The sequence below is a fragment of the Mustela erminea genome, chromosome X (assembly GCF_009829155.1).
Source record: "Mustela erminea isolate mMusErm1 chromosome X, mMusErm1.Pri, whole genome shotgun sequence".
NCBI classification, from domain to species: domain Eukaryota; kingdom Metazoa; phylum Chordata; class Mammalia; order Carnivora; family Mustelidae; genus Mustela; species Mustela erminea.
The window spans coordinates 49,402,968-49,425,761 of record NC_045635.1 but is presented as its reverse complement, the minus strand read 5'-3'; the positions used below and the strand labels follow the sequence as shown (position 1 = coordinate 49,425,761).

The 22,794-nt window shown below is 36.8% G+C and overlaps 1 pseudogene; it reads right to left on the bottom strand.

Moving 5' to 3' along the window:
• Window positions 1-906: 906 nt before the first annotated feature.
• Window positions 907-6,725, bottom strand: LOC116582268 (annotated as a pseudogene).
• Window positions 6,726-22,794: the final 16,069 nt, after the last annotated feature.

Here is a 22,794-nt window from a genome sequence, read left to right as displayed (position 1 = left end):
AAATAAGGATGTCCACACTCACCATTACTATTTAAAATAATATGGAACATCTTAGCCTCAACAATCAGATAAATAAAATAAAATAAACTCAAATAAAATAATCAATTTATTGTTTATTATTTATTAAATAAATAAATAATACACAATAAAATGCATCCAAACTGGCAAGGAAGAAGTCAAACCTTCAATATTTGTAGACAGTATTTGTAAACAATATGATATATTTTGATGATTTTTTGTTTTTGTGCAAGTTTTTTTATTTGGATGTAGTTCCAATAGTTTAATTTTGCTTCTGTTTCCCTTACCAAGGGAGACATATCTAGAAAAATATTTTTATGGCTGATGTCAAAAACTACTGTGTATTTTTTTTAGGAATTTTATGGTTTCAGGTCTAACATTTAGGTCCTTAATCAATTTTGAATTCGTTTTTATGTATGGATTAAATTTGTGGTCCAATATCATATTCTTAGATGTAGCTGTCCAGTTTTCCCTACATTTTTGTTGAATAGTTGGATATTTGTTGACTATTTTATATTACAGCTACTATAATAAACATTGGAGTTTACATATCTCTTCAAATTTTTGGTTAAGTTTATTCCTGCTTCATTATTTTTGATGATATTGTATAGAATTGTTTTCTGCTTTAAGCAGAAATCATTTTTAGTATGTTAAAATATCCCTTAATAAGCTAGCATTTATTCATGTAAAGGAAAGTCCATAAAACAGACTCACAACTGTATTATTCTTGTTTTTTATTAAAGATTCATAAATTATAAGTAAATGGTACTCCTTATAGTAGGTTACTAAAGGTGTATGCAGTTGTGAACTTGGAAGATCTTCTACCTTTCTTGTTGCTTCAATCACAACACAAGATTTATAACAAGGATGGGCTTTTATTTTGTGAACTTAAATCTTTACAAATGATTCAGTGCTTTTCTCTGCATGCATCAGTTTAAAGGCTTCATTAATTTAGTCAAAAGAAAAATTGTGAGTCACAAATTCTTTAACTTTTTTTTTTTTTTGATGTACATTCAGATGCCAACTTTGTGGTGCTTGCTGTATTCTTCCATTCTCCAAAGTTAATGCCTTTCCATGTGATGCCTGTTATTACCTGGAATGGGTGGATGGGCAATTTCTTCATTTGAAACAGCTATGACAACCACCACATTGATGTTACACCCTTTGTGACAGTCCTCTAGCTCTGCTCTCATGACCTTCACATTACTCATATGCTCAAAGGAGTGGTGTATTTTTCCCATAAGTCTTCTCAATGCACATTTCCTGAATGGTTTTCCTGAAGTTCTGGCAATTAATACATTCAGAGACCCCAAACTACTTGACCATTTTGAATTTATCATTATTTAAGTCCATACCAATGCTCTGGGACCTACTAGCCACCTTTTAGCCCATAATAATTGCTAGTCCAACTCCTCCTAGGCCAAGGACAGCATAAATAGAGCCAGGCTCCACCTTGACTATGTTCACAACAGCACTATAACCTGTTGAAATGATGCAACTAGAAGGCAGACTACCTAAAGGTGCTAAAGGATCAATTCCAGCAAAAGAGGAATCAGCCACAACTCTTTATTCAGAAAATATGCTTGTTCCCATGTAATGCAAAATTGCATTTCTTTTTCAGGTAAATCTGCTAGTACTGTTTGACATTAATCCTTTCTTTTCAATGACGCTTGTCTTCTGCAGATATTTGTTTTAGGATTGAGACAAAATCTGCATTCTCTACATTGTGAAATGTAAAGTGGGATGACAATATAACTTACTTTCAACTTAGTAACTCCTTCAGCAATATTTTCCACAATTCTAGCACCTTTATGTCCCAAGATCACTGGGAGTCTCCACCAAGGATCTGCCCTACTCAGGATGTAGGAATTAGTGTGGCAAACTACAGTGGAAATAATCTTATTTCAAACTTCATGAGCCTTTGGAGTGGAGAAGGGGACTTAGAGAGTAGAAGGGAGTTGGGGTAAATTGGAAGGGGAGGTGAATCATGAGAGACTATGGACTCTGAAAAACAACTGAGGGGTTTGAAGTGGCGGGGGGGTGGGAGGTTGGGGTACCAGGTGGTGGGTATTATAGAGGGCACAGATTGCATGGAGCACTGGGTGTGGTGAAAAAATAATGAATACTGTTTTTTTGAAAATAAATAAATTAATTTAATTTAAAAAAATACTGAAAGTTTAAAAATTAATATATATGTATATATATGTATATATACATATGTATATACATTAATTTTTAAACTTTCAGTATTTTTAAATTTATTTTAAAATTAAATATATAATACTATATATGTATATACATACATATATAATTAATATATGTATATATTTAAAATTAATATATACATATTTGCACATATACATATATGTATACACATGTGTATATGTATATACATATGTGTATATGTGTATATATGTATATATAAAAATACTGAACGTTAAAAATTAATATATATACATATATGTATACATATATATTAATTAATTATAATATATAATATATATAATATAACATATTATATATTATATATATAAATTATATATATATTATATATATAAAATATATATAATTGATATTAAAAATTAATATATATGTATACATATATGCATATACATATATGTATATATATTAATTTTTAAATGTTCAGTATTTTTTAAAATTATTTCCTTATTTTTCAGTTATTTATATATATACATGATGAACTTATATAGCATGTAATACCTGTATTATATATACACAATATATATTATGCATTTACCTAAATTATATTAATATAATTTATATATTTTATTTATTTTCTATTTTATTTTAAATGTACACAAAATATACATAAAATATAAAATATGTATTTATCTATCTTATACATTATGTATCTTATACACATTATAACATGGGAAAATATGTACCATATTTTATGTATATGTATAATTATGTGTGTATTTCCTTATAGTATATTATACAGACACACACACACACACACACACATATGTACGAAAAGACTGACAAAATTTTCTCCTTTCCTATTTTGGGATCTGGTTTCTTTTAACAGGAAGTCCAAAACACACAAACGATTTGTTTTTGTTTGTTTTAACTTTTTTTTCTGTTATTCTTCTTGTTTTTTTCTTTTTCTTTTCTTTTCTGGACTAAATCATGAGAAGGAGAAATTCACCCCAAAAGAAGGAACAGGAGGTAGCACTCTCTGCCAGGGATTTAAGCAATATGGAAATAAGTAAGGTGTCTGAACAAAAATTTAAAACAATGACCATAAAGATACTAGCTGAGCTTGAATAAAGCATAGAAGATAGTAGAAAATCCCTTCTTATAGAAGTAAAATAACTAAAATCTAGTCAGGTTGGAATTAAACTGTTATTACTGAGATGGAAACCCAAATGGAGGCTATAAAAATGGAGATGAATGAGGTAGAATAATGAATCAGTGCTACAGAAGATTAAATGATGGAAAATAAGGAAGCTGAAAAAAGGAGAGAAAGAAAACTATTAGGTCATGAAGAGAGACATAGAGAACTCAGTGATTTCATAGACCAAAATAATATCTGTGTAAGAGAGGTCCCAGAAGATGAGCATAAAGAGAAAGGAACAGAAGGTTTATTTCAAATTATGACTGAAAACTTCCCTAATCTGGGGAAGGAAGAAAGCATTCAAGTCCAGGAGACACAATCACCTCTCAAAATCAATAAAAATAAGTGAAAATCAAGACATATAGTAGTGAAGGTTACAAATTTCAAGGATAAAGAGAAAATCTTGAAATTAGATTGACAGCAGACCTATCCACAGAGACCTGGCAGGCCAGAAAGAGCTGGAATGTTATTTTCAGAGCAGTAAATGAGAAAAATATGCAGCTAAGAATACTATATCCAGCTGTCTGTCATTGAAAATAGAAGGAGAGATAAAAGGTATCCAGGATTAACAGTTTTCTTATGTAATTGGCTGCTCCCATATTGGGGGCATAAATATTTACAATTGTTAGATCTTCTTGGTGGGTAGTCCCTTTAAGAATGATGTAGTGTCCTTCTGTATCTCTGACCACAGTCTTTAGTTTAAAATCTAATTTATCTGATATTGAGAATCACTACCCCGGCCTTCTTTTGAGGCCCATTGGCATGAAAGATGCTTGTCCATCCCTTCACTTTCATTCTGGATGTATTCTTATGCTCAAAATGGGTCTCTTGTAGACAACATATGGATGGGTCTTGTCGTTTTATCCAATCTGCAACCCTGTGTCATTTTATGGGTGCATTTAGGCCATTCACGATGAAAGTGATTATTGAAAGATATGTTTTTATTGCCATCGTGTTATTTATGAAGTCTTTGTGTCTATAGGTTGCCTCCACATATTTCTGTTCAATTATATTCTTAGGATTTTTCCTTTTATAGAACCCCCCTTAATATTTCCTGTGGTGTCAGCTTGGTGGTCGCATACCTTTTAAACCTTGCCGGTCTTGGAAGCTCTTTATCTCTCCATCCATTTTAAATGTCAGTCTTGCTGCATAGAGTATTCTTGGCTGCATGTTCTTCTCATTTAGTGCCCTGAATATGTCTTGCCAGCCCTTTCTGGCTTGCCAGCTTTCTGTGGACAGGTCTGACGTTATTCTGATGGGCTTTCCTCTGTACCTAAGGAATTTCTTTCTCCTAGCTGCTTTCAAGAGCTCCTGTCTACAATCATGATTCATCATTTTCACTATCAGGTGTCTTGAGGTCTTTCTAGATTCTATAATCTTGGGTGGAGACCGTTCTGCCTCTAGTACATGAATGCTGGTTCCATTCATAAGATTGGGAAATTTTTCATGAAGAATTTGTTCAACTATATTTTTTAGTCTTCTTTCTTTCTCCTCCCCCTCAGGGATGCAATAATATTGACGTTGGAACATTTCATGGTGTCATTTATTTCCCTAATTCTGTTTTTGTGGCTTCTAAGCTGTTTGTTCCAGGCTTCCCCTTGACCCATTTTTTCTATCAGTTTGTCCTCCAGGTCACTAATTCTATCTTCTGTCTCAGTTATGCTAGCTTTTAGAGAATTTAGATTAGATTGGAACTCATTGAGAACATTGTGAACATCATCCCTGGTGGATTTCACTTCTGCCCTAATCAATTCCATTTTGTTATCCATGGCTTTCTCCAACCTAGCTATTGCCTGGATAATTGTTAACCTTAATTCCCTTTCCAACATATTGTCTATGTCCATAGCCACTGGCTCTGTTGCAGAAGGCCCAGATTCTTAATTTTTCTTCTGTTGGACATTCCTCCTCCTAGTCATTTTGGTGAGAGATGACTAAACAGATGTAGCTGAATGTATTGACCATAGTGCAGGCAAGGTGCACCCTGGAACACTTCTGAGCAATCAAGAGCCCCCACTCAAAAGAAATAACAAAGAATGAAAAAAAGGAAAAAAAAAGGTAAAAAAGAGAGGTAAAATAAAAGAGAAGGCCCAGCCCAAATGGGCCCCAAGGTAAGATTTATTAAGTATACAAACAAAAACAAACAAATGAAAAGATCGACAAAAATAGATGGCAAGAGAAAAAAAAATAAATACATATAAAAAAAAAACAAAGATCCAAGTCCAAAAAAACCCCAAGTATAGGATTTATATACTCCCAGGACAAAAACAACTACACAGAAACTTTTTCTTCTGGCAGAAGAAAAAGTTGGGAGAATGGTTATAAAGTTTCAGTGTGGGCGAGAAAGTTTATTTTGATTCTTCCTGGGTGTATCTTGATATCTTCGTTAAAGGACTCAACTTTCCTAAGATAAAGGGGGATTAAAAACTGGTTTACCTATAGGGGTAGCATTGATTGGGGAAAGGGGATTACCTTTAAGTTTCACTCCATGAATATTAAAAAATACAAATAAAAGAAAGAATAAACTAAACTAAAATAAAATTTTTAAAGAATTAGAAAAAATAGAAAAGCAAAAGAAAAACACAGGTATATGTATCAAAAAGTTCAGGCTAAAAGGTTATTACGGAATTTGACGTACTGGACATCTCACCATGATGATAAATAGGTTAAAAAATTATCTTCAAAAAAATGAACCAGAATAGGGGGAATGAATTAAAAATACAAGTTGTATCTATGAAGTAGTGGTAGTTGTTCTCTTTGCTTTTTCTTTGCTTTTCTTTTCTTTCTTTTTTTTTGGTTGGCTTTCTTGGGGAGGGGCCTACTGCGTGGTTTTTCAGGCAGTGTTCCCTGAGTTAAGTCCTCCTGCCCCCAACAATGGGGTGGGCTCTGAGGAAACCGGTTTTTCAGGTTTTTGTTCGCTGGAGGTTTCTTTCTTTCTAAGTTTGTTTTCTCTCGCCTTGGCAGCTTTTGATGGTTTTTGGAGGTTTAGAGGAAAGCAAACTGCCCCCAGACCTCCCTCTCAGAGAGAAGCCTCAGTCTCTTCCCCTCTGGGTGCTCCAGAGCACATAAATTCCCCCTTGACCTCTGGCAGAGCACGGTCCAAGTCATGGTCCCTGGGGTCACAGGAATTCCCGCTTGTATCCAAAACCACAGTAGCCACGGCTCTCTGGGCAGCTCCAGGCCACCAGAGAGGTTCCAAGCAATGATAGCGTGCTAAGATTTTCCTCCTGGCCCAGGCTGGGGGTTGCTCAGACTCTCCGGGTTCAAGAGAGCGCCAGATGGTGCCTGTATGCACCTCTCTCAGGGAGGGGTGTGGGTCATGACTCAGACTCTGGTAGCAAGCCGCATGCATCGAGAATGCAAAAAGCTGTGGTTCTGCTGGCTGGCGAGACTCCCTGTCCCTTATGGGAGCCAGAACTCAGATGCTCTCAGGCACACTGGCAACTCAGGGACCAAGACTTGGCTTCTTCGCCACACTCTCTCTGGCTCAGCACCAGGGGTGACTGTCCTGGGTCTGGGGACTTAAGCCCCTGTCCCTAACCACCCCAATTCCCACAATTTCCCTCCACGATCCTTTGCTCTTTTTGAGTGCTTTCAACAAGACTCCAAGTTAATACTGGTCACCAATCGCAGGGCACTCTCGTATTAGGTTAGTACTTTCCAGTGGGTCGCTTCTGGTGGCTCCCTCCCCCTTCTGTTTATCTTACGTTATCAGTCCAACGTTCCCACTTCACTTTACCTACCCACTGGCGTCTTCTGCCCCCATAGAGATCCAGAATTGCATAATTCCGGTACAATTCCTCCTGGAGCAAAGACACCTGAAAATCACTACAACACGCCCCTCCCCCAGAAGATCAACAAGAAATCCAGCTAAGACAAAGTTCACCTACCAAGGAGTGCAGTTTCAATATCAAGGAGAGCAGCAGAATTCCAGAGGAGGAGAAAGCAAAGCACGGAACTCATGGCTTTCTCCCTGTGAATTTTTAGTCTTGCAGTTAATTTAATTTTTTCTTTTTCATTTTTTTTCTCTTCGGCTAATTTTTTTTTTTAACTTTTACCCTTTTCTTTTTTAACGTTTTTTAACTAGTTTATCTAATATATATATTTTTTCTTTCTTATACTTTCTTTATTCGTTTTCTTTTTTTAATTCTTTGCTTTTTTTCCTTTATTTTCTTTTTCTTTCTTTCTTTTTGAACCTCTTTTGATCCCCTTTCTCCCCCCTCACGATTTCGGATCTGTTCTGATTGGTTAAAGCATATTTTCCTGGGGTTCTTGCCACCCTTTTAGTATTTTACTTGCTCCTTCATATACTCTTATCTGGACAAAATGACAAAGCAGAAAATTTACCACAAAAAAAGGAACAAGAGGCAGTACCAAAGGCTAGGGACCTAATCAATACAGACATTGGTAATATGTCAGATCTAGAGTTCAGAATGACAATTCTCAAGATTCTAGCCAGGCTCGAAAAAGGCATGGAAGATATTAGAGAAACCCTCTCGGGAGATATAAAAGCCCTTTCTGGAGAAATAAAAGAACTAAAATCTAACAAAGTAGAAATAAAAAAAGCTATTAATGAGGTGCAATAAAAAATGGAGGCTCTCACTGCTAGGATAAATGAGGCAAAAGAAATATTTAGCGATATAGAAGACCAAATGACAGAGAATAAAGAAGCTGAGCAAAAGAGGGACAAACAGCTACTGGACCACGAGGGGAGAATTCGAGAGATAAGTGACACCATAAGATGAAACATTAGAATAATTGGGATTCCAGAAGAAGAAGAGAGAGCACGGGGAGCAGAAGGTATACTGGAGAGAATTATTGGGGAGAATTTCCCCAATATGGCAAAGGGAATGAGCATCAAAATTCAGGAGGTTCAGAGAATGCCCCTCAAAATCAATAAGAATAGGCCCACACCCCGTCACCTAATAGTAAAATTCACAAGCCTTAGTGACAAAGAAAAACTCTTGAAAGCAGCCCGGGAAAAGAAGTCTGTAACATACAATGGTAAAAATATTAGATTGGCAGCTGACTTATCCACAGAGACCTGGCAGGCCAGAAAGAGCTGGCATGATATATTCAGAGCACTAAACGAGAAAAACTTGCAGCCAAGAAATCTATATCCAGCTAGGCTATTATTGAAAATAGAAGGAGAGATAAAAAGCTTCCAGGACAAACAAAAACTGAAAGAATTTGCAAACACCAAACCAGCTCTACAGGAAATCTTGAAGGGGGTCCTCTAAGCAAAGAGAGAGCCTGCAAGTGGTAGATCAGAAAGGAACAGAGATAATATACAGAAACAGTCACCTTACAGGCAATACAATGGCATTAAATTCATATCTCTCAATAGTTACCCTGAATGTAAATGGGATCAATGCCCCAATCAAAAGACACAGGGTATCAGAATGGATAAAAAAACAAAACCCATCTATATGTTGCCTCCAAGAAACTCATTTTAAGCCCGAAGACACCTCCAGATTTAAAGTGAGGGGGTGGAAAAGAATTTACCATGCTAATGGACATCAGAAGAAAGCAGGAGTGGCAATCCTTATATCAGACCAATTAGATTTTAAGCCAAAGACTATAATAAGCGATGAGGAAGGACACTATATCATACTCAAAGGGTCTGTCCAACAAGATCTAACAATTTTAAATGTCTATGCACCCAACGTGGGAACAGCCAATTATATAAACCAATTAATAACAAAATCAAAGAAACACATCAACAATAATACAATAATAGTAGGGGACTTTAACACTCCCCTCAGTGAAATGGACAGATCATCCAAGCAAAAGATCAACAAGGAAATAAAGGCCTTAAACAACACACTGGACCAGATGGACATCACAGATATATTCAAAACATTTCATCCCAAAGCAACAGAATACACATTCTTCTCTAGTGCACCTGGAACATTCTCCAGAATAGATCAAAAGATTGGGATCATTCCCTGCATATTTTCAGACCACAATGCTCTGAAGCTAGAACTCAACCACAAGAGGAATTTTGGAAAGAACCCAAATACATGGAGACTAAACAACATCCTTCTAAAGAATGAATGGGTCAACCAGGAAATTAAAGAAGAATTGAAAAAAATCATGGAAACAAATGATAATGAAAAAACATCGGTTCAAAATCTGTGGGACACAACAAAGGCAGTCCTGAGAGGAAAATATATAGCGGTACAAGCCTTTCTCAAGAAACGAAAAGGGTCTCAGGTACACAACCTAACCCTACACCTAAAGGAGCTAGAGAAAGAACAAGAAATAAACCCTAAGCCCAGCAGGGAAGAGAAATCATAAGATCGGAGTAGAAATCAATGAAATAGAAACCAAAGAAACAATAGAGCAAATCAACAAAACTAGGAGCTAGTTCTTTAAAAGAATTAATAAAATTGATAAACCCCTGGCCAGACTTATCAAAAAGAAAAGATAAAGGACCCAAATAAATAAAATCATGAATGAAAGAGGAGAGATCACAACTAACACCAAAGAAATACAGACAATTATAAGAACATACTATGAGCAACTCTACACCAATAAATTTGACAATGTGGAAGAAATGGATTCATTCCTAGAAACATATAAACTATGACAACTGAACCAGGAAGAAATACAAAGCCTGAACAGACCCATAACCAGTAAGGAGATTGAAACAGTCATTAAAAATCTCCAAACAAACAAAAGCCCAGGGCCAGGCAGCTTCTCGGGGGAATTCTACCAAACATTTAAAGAAGAACTAATTCCTATTCTCCTGAAACTGTTCCAAAAAATAGAAATGGAAGGAAAACTTCCAAACGCATGTTATGAGGCCAGCATCACCTTGATCCCAAAACCAGACAAAGATCCCGTCAAAAAAGAGAGCTATAGACCAATCAATATCCTTGATGAACACATGTGCGGAAATTCTCACCAAAATACTAGCCAATAGGATTCAACAGTACATTAAAAGGATTATTCACCACGACCAAGTGGGATTTATTCCAGGGCTGCAAGGTTGGTTCAACATCCGCAAATCAGTCAATGTGATACAGCACATCAAAAAGGAAAGAACAAGAACCATATGATATTCTCAATAGATGCTGAAAAAGCATTTGACAAAGTACAGCATCCCTTCCTGATCAACACTCTTCAAAGTGTAGGGATAGAGGGCACATACCTCAATATCATCAAAGCCATCTATGAAAAATCCACTGCAAATATCATTCTCAATGGAGTAAACTGAAAGCTTTTCCGCTAAGGTCAGGAACACGGCAGGGATGTCCATTATCACCACTGCTATTGAACATAGTACTAGAAGTCCTAGCCTCAGCAATCAGACAACAAAAGGAAATTAAAGGCATCCAAATCAGCACAGAAGAAGTCAAATTATCACTCTTCGCAGATGATATGATACTATATGTGGAAAACCCAAAAGACTCCACTCCAAAAATTCTAGAACTTGTACAGGAATTAAGTAAAGCGTCAGGATATAAAATCAATGCACAGAAATTAGTTGCATTTCTCTACACCAATGACAAGACAGAAGAAAGAGAAATTAAGGAGTCCATCCCATTTACAATTGCACCCCAAACCATAAGATACCTAGGAATAAACCTAACCAAAGAGGCACAGAATCTATACTCAGAAAACTATAAAGTACTCATGAAAGAAATTGAGGAAGACACAAAGACATGGGAAAATGTTCCATGCTCCCGGATTGGAAGAATAAATATTGTGAAAATGTCTATGCTACCTAAAGCAATCTACACATTTAATGCAATTCCTATCAAAGTGCCATCCATCTTTTTCAAAGAAATGGAACAAATAATTCTAAAATTTATATGGAACCAGAAAAGACCTCGAATAGCCAAAGGGATATTGAAAAAGAAAGCCAAAGTTGGTGGCATCACAATTCCGGACTTCAAGCTCTATTATAAAGCTGCCATCATCAAGACAGCATGGTACTGGCACAAAAACAGTCACATAGATCAATGGAACAGAATAGAGAGCCCAGAAATAGACCCTCAACTCTATGGTCAACAAATCTTCGACAAAGCAGGAACGAATGTCCAGTGGAAAAAAGACAGCCTCTTCAATAAATGGTGCTGGGAAAATTGGACAGCCACATGCAGAAAAATGAAATTGGACCATTTCCTTACACCGCACACAAAAATAGACTCAACTTGACTTATTTCACTCAGCATAAGTCAAGCAGAGAGAGTCAATTATCATATGGTTTCACTTATTTGTGGAGCATAACAAATAGCATGGAGGACATGGGGACTTAGAGTGGAGAAGGGAGTTGGGGGAAATTGGAAGGGGAGGTGAACCATGAGAGACTATGGACTCTGAAAAACAATCTGAGGGTTTTGAAGGGACGGGGGGTGGGAGGTTGGGGTACCAGGTGGTGGGTATTATAGAGGGTACGGATTGCATGGAGCACGGGGTGTGGTGCAAAAATAATGAATACTGTTATGCTGGAAATAAAAAAAAAATAGACTCAAAATGGATGGAGGACCTCAATGTGAGAAAGGAATCCATCAAAATCCTTGAGGAGAACACAGGCAGCAACCTCTTCGACCTCAGCCGCAGCAACATCTTCCTAGGAACATCACCAAAGGCAAGGGAAGCAAGGGCAAAAATGAACTATTGGGATTTCATCAAGATCAAAAGCTTTTGCACAGCAAAGGAAACAGTTAACAAAACCAAAAGACAACTGACAGGATGGGAGAAGATATTTGCAAAGGACATATCAGATAAAGGACTAGTGTTCAAAATCTATAAAGAACTTAGCAAACTCAACACCCAAAGAACAAATAATCCAATCAAGAAATGGGCAGAGGTCATGAACAGACATTTTTGCAAAGAAGACATCCAGATGGCCAACAGACACATGAAAAACTGCTCCATATCACTCAGCATCAGGGAAATACAAATCAAAACCACAATGAGATATCACCTCACACCAGTCAAAATGGCTAAAATCAACAAGTCAGGAAATGACAGATGCTGGCGAGAAGGCAGCGAAAGGGGAACCCTCCTACACTGTTGATGCGAATGCAAGCTGGTGAAACCACTCTGGAAAACAGCATGGAGGTTCCTCAAAATGTTGAAAATAGAACTTCCCTATGACCCAGCAATTGCACTACTGGGTATTTACCCTAAAGATACAAACATAGTGATCCGAAGGGGCACATGCACCCGAATGTTTATAGCAGCAATGTCCACAATAGCCAAACTATGGAAAGAACCTAGATGTCCATCAACAGATGAATGGATCAAGAAGATGTGGTATATATACACAATGGAATACTATGCAGCCATCAAAAGAAATGAAATCTTGCCATTTGTGACAACATGGATGGAACTAGAGCGTATCATGCTTAGGAAATAAGTCAATCAGAGAAAGACAACTATCATATGATCTCCCTGATATGAGGAAGTGGTGATGCAACATGGGGGCTTAGATGGGTAGGAGAAGAATAAATGAAACAAGATGGGATTGGGAGGGAGACAAACCATAAGTGACTCTTAATCTCACAAAACAAACTGAGGGTTGCTGGGGGTTGGGGGGTTAGGAGAAGAGGGGTGGGGTTATGGACATTGGGGAGGGTATGTGCTTTGGTGAGTGCTGTGAAGTGTGTAAACCTGGCAATTCACAGACCTGTACCCCTGGGGATAAAAATATATGTTTATAAAAAATAAAAAAATTAAAAAAAGAATTATGTGACCACAAATCTGGCATTACAAGAAATATTAAGGGGGTTTCTCTAAAAGAAGAACCCAAGACTGTCATAGAACGGAAATTTATAGACAGTCTATAGAAACAAGGACTTCGCAGCAACACGATGTCAATAAAAACATATGTTTCAATAATCATTCACAACGTGAAAGACCTAAACACTCCCATAAAAAAGCATAGACCTCCAAAAATAAGTGAAACCATATGATAACTGACTATCTGCTTGATTTATTTCACTCAGCATAATCTCTTCCAGTCCTGTCCATGTTGCTGCAAAAGTTGGGTATTCATCCTTTCTGATGGAGGCATAATACTCACTAGTGTATATGGACCACATTTTCCTTATCCATTCGTCCATTGAAGGGCATCTTGGTTCTTTCCACAGTTTGGCGGAGCATAACAAATATCTTGGAGGACAAGGGGAGATAGAGAGGAGAAGGGAGTTGAGGGAAATTGGAAGGGGAGATGAACCATGAGAGACTATGGACTCTGAAAAACAATCTGAGGGTTTTGAAAGGACAGGGGGGTGGGAGGTTGGGGGAACCCGGTGGTGGGTATTAGAGAGGGCACAGATTGCATGGAGCACTGGGTGTGGTGCAAAAACAATGAATACTGTTACACTGAATATAAATTTTTAAAAAAATTTAAAAAGGCATAGAGCTGCAGATTGGATAAAATGACAGGATCCACCCATATGCTGTCCACAAGAGACCCATTTGGAAACTCACAATATATCCAGACTGAAAGTGAAGTGATGGAGAAGCATCTTTCATGCCAGTTGACCTCAAAAGAAAGCTGGGGTAGCAATTTTCATAACAGATAAACTAGAAGATAAGCTAGATTTTAAACTAAAGACTGAAGTCAGAGATAAAGAAGGACACTACATCATTCTTAAAGTGTCTATTCACCAAAAAAGATCAATCAATTGTAAATATTTATGCTCCCAATACAGGAGCAGCCGACTACATAAGGCAACTGTTAAAGAAGATGAGTCATATTGATATGAATACATTAATAGCAGGGGATCTTAACATATCATTCTCAATTATAAATAGAACATCCAAGCACAAAATCAATTAAAAAAAAAAAAAACCAAGAGCATTGAATTTCACATTGGACCCGACGAACCTCATAGATATATATAGAACATTCCACTCTAAGACGAAAAAAAGAAGTCATTCTTCTTGAGCACACATGAAATTTTCTCCAGAATAGATCACATACTGGGTCACAAATCAAGGCTTAACTGATACCAAAAGGCTGAGATTATCCCTGCATATTCTCAGACCACAATGTTTTGAACCTGGAACCCAAACACAAGAAAAAGTTTGGAAGGAGTTCAAACACATAGAAGCTAAATATGACCCTACTTAAGAATGTTTGGATCAACCAGGCAATCAAAGAGGAACTTAAAAAATTCTTGGAAAACAATGAGAATGAAGACACATCAGTCCAAAACCTATGGGACATGGCAAAGGCAGTCCCAAGGAGGAAATACATACCCCTCCAAGCCACACTCAAAAAAATAAATAAATAAATAAAATAAAAAGAAGGAAAGAACAGAAAAGGAAAATCCAGAATATGCCACCTTTCTTTACACCTTAAACAACAGAAAATCAACAACAAATTAAGCCAACCCCATGCACAAGAAAGGAAATAATGAAGATTAGAGCAGAGATCAATGAGTTAGAAAGTAGAGATAGAGTTAGAAGACATCAATGAAACTAGAAACTGGTTTTTAGAAAAAGCCATTAAGGTCAATAACCCACTGCCCAAACTAATCCAAAAGAAAAGACAGAGGAACCAAATTAATAAAATTATAAAAGAAAAGGGAGAGATCACGACTAACACCAAGGAAATAGAAAACAATCATCAGAAATTATTCTCAACAGTTATATGCCAATAAGATAAGCAACCTAGATGAAATGGATGCATTCCTGGAAACCTATAAACTTCCAAAACTGAATCAGGAAGAAAATTGATAACCTAAATACACAAATATCTAGTAACGAGATTGAAGTAGTGGTCAAAAACCTCCCAAAAAAACAAGATCCCAGGACCTGATGGATTCCCTGGGGAATTCCACCAAACTTTCAAAGAAGAAATAATATCTATTCTCCTGAAGCTGTTTCAAAACACTGAAGCAGAAGGAAAACTTCCAGACACTTTTTATGAAGCCAGCATTACCCTGATCCTCAAATCAGGCAAAGACCCCACTGAAAGGGAGAATTTGTGACCAATATGCCTGATGGATATGGATGCCAAGATTCTCAACAAGATCATAGTTAATAGGATCCAACAATACATTAAAAAGATTATCTACTGTGACGAGATGGGATTTATCCCTGTGTTGCAAGGGTGGTTCAACATTCACAAATGAATCAATGTGAAAGAACAAATCAATGAGAAGAGAGAAGAATCACATGGTCCTCCCAATTGATGCAGAAAAAGCATTTAACAAGATATGACACAGGTTCCTGCTTAAAATTCTTCAAAGTATAATGATAGAGGGAATATTCCTCAACTTCCTAATATCTATCTATGAAAAACTCACAGATAATATCATTCTCAATGGGGAAAAGCAGATAGTCTTCCCTTTGAAATCAGGAACACGAGGAGGTTGTCCCCTCTCACCACTGTTGTTCAACATAGTACTAGAAATCCTTACAATAGCAATCAGGAAACAAAAAGAAAAAAAAAAGGTATTCAAATGGGCAAAGAAGAAGGCAAACCCTCTCTCCTCGCAGACGACGTGATACTTTATATGGAAAACCCAAAAGACTCCAGCCCCAAACTTCTAAAACTCATACAGCAATTCAGTAATGTGGCAGGATACAAAATCAATGTACAGAAATCAGTTGCTTTCTTATACACTAACAATGAATATACAGAAAAGGAAATTAGAGAATTGATTCCATTTACTACAGCACCAAGAACCATAACATACCTAGGAATAAACCTGACCAAAGAGGGAAAGGATCTGTACTCGAGGAACTACAGAACACTCTTGAAAGAAGTTGAAGAGGACAGAAAAAGATGGAAGAACATTTCAAGCTGATGGATTGGAAGAATACACATTGTTAAAATGTCTACACTGCCTAGAACAATCTATACTTTCAATGCCATCCTGATCAAAATTCCACCAACATTTTTCAAAGAGCTGGAGCAAACAGTCCTAAAATTTCTATGGAACCAGAAAAGACCCAAATTACTAAGGAGATGTTGAAAAAGAAAAACAGAACTGGGGACATCACGTTGCCTAATTTCAAGCTTTACTAAAAAGTGATCACTAAAGACAGCATGGTACTGGCACAAAAAGAGACACAGACCAGTGAAATAGAGAAGAAAGCCCAGATAAGGACCCACAGCTCTATGGTCAAATAATCTTTGGCAAAGCAGGAAAACATATCCAATGGAAAAAATACAGTCTTTTCAATCAATGGTGCTGGGAAACTTGACCATTCTTTTACACCATACACAAAGATAAACTTGAAATGAATTAAAGACCTCAACTTGAGGCAGGAATCTATCAGAATTCCAGAGAAGAACATAGGCAATAACCTCTGTGACAGCAGCCACAGAGACATCTTTCAAGACATGTCTCCAAAGACAATGGAAACAAAAGTGAAAATATAGTTTTGGGACTTCCTCAAGATCATAAGCTTCTTCACAACAAAGGAAACAGTCAAGAAAACAAAGAGGCAACCCAGGGAATGGGAAAGAGATATTTACAAATGACACTACAGACAGAGGGCTGATACCCAAGAACTATAAAGAACTCAAACTCAACACACACAAAACAGATAATCACTTCAAACAGACAATTCTCCAAAGAAGGCATACAAATGGCTGACACATAAAAATGTTCATCGTCATTGGACATCAGGAAGATTCAAATCAAAACCACATTGGGAAGCCACCTTACAGAAGTTAGGATGGTCAAATTCAACACGACAGTAAACAACATGTGTTGGAGAGGATATGGAGAAAGGGGAACCCTCTTCCACTGTTGGTGGGAATGCAATTTTGTGCAGCCACTTTGGAAAACAGTGTGGAGATTCCTCAAGAAATTAAAAATAGAGATTCCCTATGATCCTGAAATTGCACTAATGGGTATTTATCCCAAAGATACAGATGTAGTGAAAAGAAGGGTCATCTGTATACCAATGATCATAGCAGCAATGGCCACAGTCGCCAAACTGTGGAAAGAACCAAGATACCCTTCAATGGATGAATGGAAAAAGAAGATATGGTCCTACTTCTCCAATAAAGACATACAAATGGCTCTCAGACACATGAAAAAATCTTCATCATCACTAGCCATAAGGGAGATTCAAATTAAAACCACATTGAGATACCACCTTACAGCAGTTAGAATGGCCAAAATTAGCAAGACAGAAAACAACATGTGTTGGGGAGGATGTGGAGAAAGGGGAAGCCTTTCTAAAAGAAATTAAAAAAAAAAAGAAGAGGATGATGATGATATGGTCCATATATACTATGGAGTATTATGCCTCCATCAAAAATGATGAAAACCCACCTTTTGGATCAACATGGATGGGAATGGAGGAGATTATGCTGAGTGAAATAAGTCAAGCAGAGAGAGCCAATTTTCATATGGTTTTGCTTATTTGTGGAGCATAAGATATAACATGGAGGACATTGGGAGATGGTGAGGAGAAGTGAGTTAGGGAGATTGGAGAGGGAGAAGAACCATGAGAGACGGTGGACTCTGAGAAACAAATTGAGTATTTTTGAGGGAGGTAGGAGGTTGTGTGAGCCAGGTGGTAGTTATGATGGAAAGCATGTATTGCATGGAGCACTAGGTGTGGTGCATAAACAATGAATTCTATAACACTGAAAAGAAATTTAAAAAATAAATACTAAAAAAATCAATTATGTATTTTTCTCAGTTCCCATTGAGGTAAGTGTGCTCTTAGTCCCTTTCAACTGTTTCACACTTGTCCACCCACCTCCCTTCTGGTAACCATCAGTTTGTTCTCTGTAGTTAAGAGTCTGTTTCCTGGTTTGTAGCTTTTGTTTCCATTGTTTCTTAAATTCCATATTAGTGAAATCATTTGGTATTCGTCTTACCCTGACTCACTTACTTCACTTAATATTATTATTCTCTAGAACCATCCATATTGTTTCAAACAGAAAGATTTAATTGTTTTTATGGCTGAAAAACTGAATGAAAGTCTCTTCAACAAATGGTTTTGGGAAAACTGGACAGCAACATCCAAAATAATAGAAATAGATCACTCTCTTATGGCACACAGAAAAATTCAAAATGAATGAAAGAACTAAATATGAGACAGGAAATCATCAAAATCTTAGAGGAGAACACAGGCAGTAAGCTCTTTGATGTACACCATAGCAACTTTGTACTAGATATGTCTCCTGAGGCAAGGGAAACAAAAGCAAAAGAGAAAGTATTGTGATTTCATCAAGATAAAAACAAACGACAACAACAAAACACTTCTGTACAATGAGGGAAAAAAATCAACAGAAATAAAAGACACACCTTAGAATAGAAGATACTTGCAAGTGACATACCAGATAAAGGTTTAGTATCCCAAATATACCCCAAATATATAAACAACTTATATAAAACTCAATAACCAAAAAAAAAAAAAAATGACCACTCAAAAATAGGCAATAGATTTTTTTTTGATTTTTTAAATTTTATTTATTTTTTTCAGTGTAACAGTATTCCCTTCTTTTCACTACATCTGTATCTTTGGGGTAAATACCCAGTAGTGCAATGGCAGGGTCATAGGGAAGCTCTAATTTTAATTTCTTGAGGAGTCTCCACACTGTTCTACAAAGTGGCTGCACCTACTTGCATTCCCACTAACAGTGTAGGAGGGTTCCCTTTCTCCAAATCCTCTCCAACACATGTTGTTTCCTGTCTTGTTAATTTTGGCCATTCTAACTGGTGTAGCGTGGTATCTCAATGTGGTTTCAAGCTTTACTACAAAGCTGTGATCACCAAGACAGCATGGTACTGGTATAAAAACAGACACATAGACCAGTGGAACAGAGTAGAGAGCCCAGATATGGACCCTCAACTCTATGGTCAAATAATCTTCGACAAAATAGGAAAAAATATACTGTGGAAAAAAGACAGTCTCTTCAATAAATGGTGCTGGGAAAACTGGGCAGCTATATGTAGAAGAATGAAACTCGACCATTCTCTTACACTGTACACAAAGATAAACTCAAAATGGATAAAAGACCTCAACGTGAGACAGGAATCCATCAGAACGCTAGAGGAGAACATAGGCAGTAACCTCTTCGATATCAGCCACAGCAACTTCTTTCAAGATATGTCTCCAAAGGCAAAGGAAACAAAAGCGAGAATGAACTTTTGGGACTTCATCAAGATCAAAAGCTTCTGCACTGCAAAGGAAACAGTCAAGAAAACGAAGAGGCAACCCACGGAATGGGAGAAGATATTTGCAAATGACAGTACAGACAGAAGGTTGATATCCAGGATCTATAAAGAACTCCTCAAACTCAACACATGCAAAACAGATAATCATGTCAAAAAAATGGGCAGAAGACATGAACAGACAGTTCTCCAACGAAGACATACAAATGGCTATCAGACACATGAAAAAATGTTCATCATCACTAGCCCTCAGGGAGATTCAAATTAAAACCACATTGGGCAATAGATTTTTTTCCAAAGACATACAGATGGCTAACAAACACACAAAAATGTACCGAACATCACTCACGATCAGAGAAATACAAATCAAAACTACAGTGTGTGATCACCTCACACCTGTCCAAATGGCTAAAATGTACAACACAGGAAACAACAGGTGTTGGTCAGGATGTGTAGAAAGGGGAACCCTCTTAAAATGTCAGTGGTAAAAAAAAATCTGGTGCAGCCCTCTGGGAAAGAGTATGGAGTTTCCTCAAAAAGTTAAAAACAGAAAGCTACCTTATTACCCAGCAATTGCACTACCAGGTATTTACCCAAAGGATACAAAAGTAGTGATTCAAAGAGATACATACACCCTGATGTTTGTAACAGCATTACCAACATTAGCCAAAGTATGGAAAGATCCCAAATATCCATCAACTGATGAATGGATAAAGTTGTAACAGCTTGGAAAAGAAAAATATATATATTTATTGGTATGCATGTATTGATTGCTATTTTACTTATTTTTCTGTTGTTCATGGAGTTTTGCTATAATCTTTTGTCTTTGCCAATTTTGGTCTTTCCTTTACACTGAGAGAGTCCCTGTTAATATTTCTTACAGGGCTGGTTTAGTGGTTTAGTCTTTGTTTTCCTGGGAAACGCTTTTTTTTCTTCAAATTTTTATTTATTTAATTTACATAAAGTGCAAAATTGGCTTTAGGTGTAGAACTCAGTGATTCATCAATTACAACACCCAGGGATCATAACAGCTACTGCCCTCCTTAAAATCAATCACCCATCTAGCCTATCCCCCACTCACCTCCCTCCATCAACCCTCAATTTGTTCTGTATATTTGAGTCTTTTATAGATTGCTTCTCCCCTTCTCTTTCTTTCATACTTCACCATATAGTCAATTTCATTTGTTTCTTAAATTGGACATATGAGAGAAATCATATGATATTTGTCTTTGTCTGACTGATGTATTTCACTTAGCATAATACTCTTTAGCTCCATCCACACCACTACAAATGGCAAGACTTTTTTCTTAGTGATGGTTGAGGAATACTCCATTTTGTGTGTATGTGTATATATTCCACATCTGCTTTACCCATTCATTAGTCAATGGACATATGACTTCTTTCTATATTTTGGCTACTGTTGATAGCACTACCATAAATATCGGGGTGCATGTACGTCCTTGAATCTGTTTTGTTGGTTTTTTTTTTTTAACTTTTGGGGTAAATACAGAGTAGTGTAATCATTAGATCCTAGGGTAGTTCTATTTTTACCTTTTTAAGGAAATTCCATGCTGTTTTCTAGAATGGTGACACCAGTTTGCATCCCCACCAACAGTGCGCCAGGGTTCCCCTTCCTCCTCCTCCCTACCAACACCTTTTGTTTCTTGTTTGGGAAACTCTTTCTCTCTACTTCTGTTCTGAATTGAGCCTTGCTGAAGAGTATTCTTTGCAGATTTTTCACATTCAGTACTTTGAAAATATCATGTCACTCTTTTTTTGGCCTGCTGAGTTTCTGTTGGGAGATCTGTAGCTAGACTTTTTGGTCTTGTCTTCAAAGTTAGGGACTGATTTTGTCTTGCTGTTTTTAAGATTTGTTCTTTATCTCTATATTTTAAAATTTTATTTACACTATGTCTTGGTGTTGGCCTGCTTTTGTTGATTTTGATGAGAATTCCTTTTGTCTCCTGGGTCTGGATGTCTTTTTCCTTCTCCAGATTAGGGAACTTTCCAGCTATGTTTTATTCAAATAAGTTTTCTGTCCCCTTTCAATCTCTTCTTTTTCTAAGAACCCTATAATACAAATGTTACATTTCATGGAGTCACTGAATTCCTTTTGTCTATTTGTGCATTGTATAATTATTTCTCTGTTTTGTTCAGCTTCATTATTTCCCATTATTTTGTATTCTATATCTCCAATTCATTCCTCTGCTTCTAGCATCCTCCTTTTCATTGCATCAAGTGTGTTTCTAATCTCGGTTATTGAATTCTTCATTTCCTTTTTTAACTTAAATTCAATCAATTAATATATAACGTATTATTTGTTTCAGAGGTACATATCTGTAATTCATCAGTGTTATATAATACCCAGTACTCAGTACAATATGTACCCTCCCAATGTCCGTCACGAAGTTACACCATCCTCCACCACCCTCTCTTCCAGCAACTTCAGTTTGTTTCCTAAGATTAAGAATCTCTTACGTGTAGAAGAATGAAACTCAACCATTCTCTTACACTGTACACAAAGATAAAATTGAAATGGATAAAAGACCTCAATGTGAGGCAGGAATCTATCAGAATCCTGGAGGAGAACATAAGCAGTGATCTCTTCAACATCAACCACAGCAACTTCTTTCAAGATATGTCTCCAAAGGCAAAGGAAACAAAAGGAAAAATGAACTTTTAGGACTTCATCAAGATCAAAAGCTTCTGCATTGCAAAGGAAACAGTCAACAACAACAACAACAGAGAGGCAACTTATGGAATGGAAGAAGATATCTGCAAATGACAATACAGACAAAGGACTGATATCCAAGATCTATAAAGAACTCCTCAAACTCAGCACACACAAAACAGATAATCATGTCAAAAAATGGGCAGAAGACATGAACAGACACCTCTCCAAAGAATACATACAAATGGCTAACAGACACATGAAAAACTGTTCATCATCACTGGCCATCAAGGAGATTCAAATAAAAACCACATTGAGATACCACCTTACACCAGTTAGAACAGCCAAAATTAACAAGACAATAAACAACATGTGTTGGAGAGGATGTGGAGAAAGGGAAACCCTCTTACACTGTTGGTGGGAATGCAAGTTGGTGCAGACACTTTGGAAAACAGTGTGGAGATTCCTTAAGAAGTACAAATGCAGGGTCACAAGGAAGCTCTATTTTTAATTTTTTAAGAAATTAAAAATAGAGCTTCCTTGTGACCCTGCATTTGCACTACTGGGTATTTACCCCAAAGTTACAGATGTAGTGAAAAGAAGGGTCATCTGTACCCCAATGTTCATAGCAGTAA